Raw genomic sequence first — 4,012 nt, 5'->3', positions numbered from 1 at the left:
TGAGACCTTTCCCAGGACATGGAGAGGCTGGTGGAGCTCCAGCCTGGCCGGGTGGATATGGGTCGGGCTGTGGGGCTGGCTCTCCGAAGGGTGCCAGCCCTGCCAGGCACACCAGGCCAGTCACCCTCCCCTCCCACTTAATTGCACATTTTTTTCAAGGATGGGAAGGGATGATAGGCCTGCCTGCAACAGCAGAGTCACAGTCAGCCTCTGCTGATGGAGATTTCAAGCAGTGAGCCTTCCAGAGAAAACAAATAAATACCCTGCTGACATTTCGATCGTGGTCAGGCTAAAAATAATCCCACAGCATGTGGATGGCTCCTGCTGCGTACATGGTGATGTCTATGTACGTGTCTGCCATTTGACATTTGCCATCAGACGAGGGTATATTCTGCTTGCGAGCAGTGGCTGGGAGCCACGGGGGACACCAGGTGTGTCACCACCAACCCTGCAGATGAGATGAGCCCTGTGCCATCACGGCTGCTGCTGTGCCTGTCCTCACTGGGTGGCCAGGGGACGGGCAGCACCTTCTGCTCTGTTTGTGTGTGTGGAGAAACACAGCTTTCAGTGGGGTTTCTTAGCAACCAGTTTCTGCATCCTGTGTGTAGGGTCCAGTCATGGAGAGTGCAAATAAAGACTTGAATTTGTCCATGAGGCTTAGCTCTGGTGGCAAGTGTGAGGTTTTCCAGAGGTGGAGGGCCCAGGGATGTTGACTAGGGTGGGGATGGAGGGTGATGGGGAGAGGCTGCCAGGTGTGGAGGCAGATGGTGTGGGAGGGATGTCCTCGGCCACCCGCAGGTCTCCTGGGGAGAGCAGATGGTGTGTGGGGAGGCTCCCAGTGGCTTCTCAGGAGAGAAGGCAGTGGCAGGTGGGATGCTGGGTCACTCCCTGGGGCTGTCTGGGGTGATCAGTGAGGGAAGGGAAGCTGTGGGGAAGGAGGATGAGGGATTTCCCTTGTTTGCGGGGATTTTCACCCACGCTGCTGTGTGCCCTGGCCTTCCCAAGTGACCCAGCCTCCTCCTTTCTAGCCTTCACCCTCGGCTGGGGTTAAGACGCTTGGGTGGGATTTGTGCTGCTCTCTGCAGGGGACAGAGGGATCACACGATCCTTCTGTGGGATTATTTTATGGCCTTGGGATGTGGGCAAGGGCAGCAATGCTATTACCATCAGCTTGCCAGGGCCACCATGGAGCCATGCTGAACATCTCCCACTTGCCCTCATGTCCAGCAGCGACCCTGCTGCCAGCAGGACAGGGTCACTCAGAGCTCAGCACCCAGAGGCTCCCTCCACAAAGACCCTCTCCCACTCCCTTTGCACCCAAGGTTTCACAGGGATCCCCTTGATGCCACTGCCATGCTCACCTGTCACCCAGACTTGCCAGCCTTGGGGGCATGGACAGCAAGGAGCAACACACTGCTCCTGGTACTTTGATGACTGGGCTTTTTTGGGAGCCGGTCTCCATCCACCACCTCTCTGGCTCTGCACTGGGCTGACAGGTTGTGTGGTGAGCAACGATTTGTCACCCATGTCCCCAGCACTACTCAGGGCTGGGATTTGCCTGGGCGCTTTGAAGTGCTGTGTGCAGCCAAGCCTCGCCAGCCACCACTGTCATTTGAGCTCCTGTCTCTGAGGGTCACCTTCAGTGCTCGATGCTGAAGACATGGAAAACAGACGCTCCTTAATTATGCTGCAAGGTCTGAGGAAAGACCTGACATTTGCTGCGGTGCACCTGTGCTTCCCTGGTTTACTTAGTGGCTGTGCCAAGGATGTGTGACAGTGAATGAAGGGCTTGATGATGAAAAAAACAGGTAATACTGAGAATTTGGGACACACTGAGCTCTGCTGGATAGCAAATGTGCACAAAGAGAATCAATGCCTAAAACCTTGACACCTGAGAGAGGGCAAGCCACTTGCTGATCACAGAATGATATAGTAGATTGTGTTTTATTCGCCATTCTCCCCTCTCCCAAGAGGAGCCTGTCAATTCTGGGCAACTCGTGCATTGATCCCAGAATTAACTGGAATAACTTGCACCCACCTTTGAGGCTTTCCTCTCCTCTCTGCCAGCACCCAGCTTGGGAGCGATGGGAATGGGTTGGTATGTAGGATCGGCAGCGCGGCAAAAGCCACTGCAGGAAGTTCCCCCACAGGGAAACATCCCAGCACATCGCTGAAGCTTTGATTTTAAGGCTTAAATGTCTGCCTTTACCCCAGCACCCCACGATCCGTGCGGGAAGGAGGAGCAGGCACAGGTATGTGCTGAGGTCTCTTGCTCTGCACCAAGGGCTGGGCTGGGTCCCCACTTTTCCCCAGTGGCACTGGGGACACTCCGTGCTGGGAAGGGTACACACCTGGTGCCATCTAGTGGCATTGGGACACGGAAAGGATCGTGGCTCTTTTATTGTTATTGTTTGTACTATTATTACGGGGTATTACAGTGGTATATGCCTGAGTGGCATTTCACTTGTGTGGGCTGTGAGTGGCCCCTTACTGGGGTACGGTATTTGTGGGAAAACAAAAAGTTGGGAATTCTGGTGTAAGATAGGATTCAGAGAGCATATAGGTATTTCTGCCAGTCCAATAACCAGCAGTTTTGTGGGAAGATTGCGAAGGAGAGTGATGAGAATTGTCACATTGTGTGCTGTACTTTATAAGAACAGCTGGAGCTTATAAGTGCACAGGGGGGAGGTGGAGAGACTGCGCTGCAGAGCTGGGAGCCCAGGAACTGATCATTTCCCTCTCTTCATCAGCTGGGGTTCCTGCTGCAGTGAAGGGCTTTAGGATAAGGTTTAGTTGGCTTAACCTGACCTAAGGCCATACTGGCACCAGAAGAAGAGTTCCTGCACTCACCCCAGGGTGCCTTCTCACCAGCTGCATCACGTTGGTGTTAGGGGTCAGCTCTACTTCTGTGACAACGAATTAACAAAACGAATAATTCAGCATGGGTTGCCTCTTTCCTTCTCAGGGGCTCTGGGGCAGTTACTTCTGTCCAAGCTCCAGCTGCCAGCTTCAGACCTGCTAACTCTCCTGTCTCCTACTGCCATCCCAAAGCCTGTGGCTTTCAGCCTGTTCCCAGCCACTGTCCCCAAACTGTCCCCTTGCCCATGCCCAGTGGACCTGTTCCCTCTCTGGCAGTTTGCTTGCTGCTGCCTGCAGCATCGCAGAGAGCGTGAGGCTGCAGTGCTGCCTGTGTCTGCCTGTCCTGCCAGTTCTGGTTCACGCTGCCTGTGTAGGGGACACCGCCTATCGCCCAGATGGGCTGTTGTAAAAGGGGTGGCAGCCTGAGAGCAGTTAAAATAAATGAGCTGGCTTTAAAACAGCTGCTGGGAAAAGACTTGTATTTCAGGGCTTGGACAAAGTATTTGTAAGGATTTTAGCATGAGAAGACTATCTGGAGTGCTTTGTTATATCACATAACCTTGCAGGGTTTTGGAAAAAATGTAAAGCAAATCTCGGTTCACAGATGAGTATCAAATTGTTTCCTTCACTAGATTATACCATCTGAACTTCTTCATACACTGTTTTTTTGTGTCTAACAAAATGGGCCTGTGCTATGCCAAATTATGTCTTTTTATTCCTCTCCAGATTGCCCAGTCCTGAGAAAGACCTGAATCTCCATCCTCAGACACTAGCTGCATCTCCTGCTCATGATGCCACGTGGTCTGTGGCCCATTTCACTCGTACCTGCTGTGGTCTCATCCAGCATGAATCAAACCTGGGAAGGAGAAGTGGATCTGGCAAGGGCAAAGATGAGCCCACGCTGAGACGTTGCAGCTCATAAAGGAGATGGGGTAGCTGCTAAACATGAGCTCCTTGTTAAAAGCTCTGCAGAGGAAGGGATGCAATTCTGTGCATAGACTAAGGGCTGTGCTCTGCCTGGTGGGAGGCACCAAAGGTGGCAAGATACCAGGAATGGCCCGGTATGGGTGGCAGCAAACATCTGTGCATGCAGCTATGGGCTGCAGCCATCCCAGGGCACTCTTGTTCCCCCATATCTGAGCTGCTTGTCACA

The sequence above is a fragment of the Patagioenas fasciata genome, chromosome 5, assembly GCF_037038585.1.
Source record: "Patagioenas fasciata isolate bPatFas1 chromosome 5, bPatFas1.hap1, whole genome shotgun sequence".
NCBI classification, from domain to species: Eukaryota; Metazoa; Chordata; class Aves; order Columbiformes; family Columbidae; genus Patagioenas; species Patagioenas fasciata.
The sequence above is the reverse complement of the archived record's forward strand: the minus strand, read 5'-3'. Positions refer to the sequence as shown.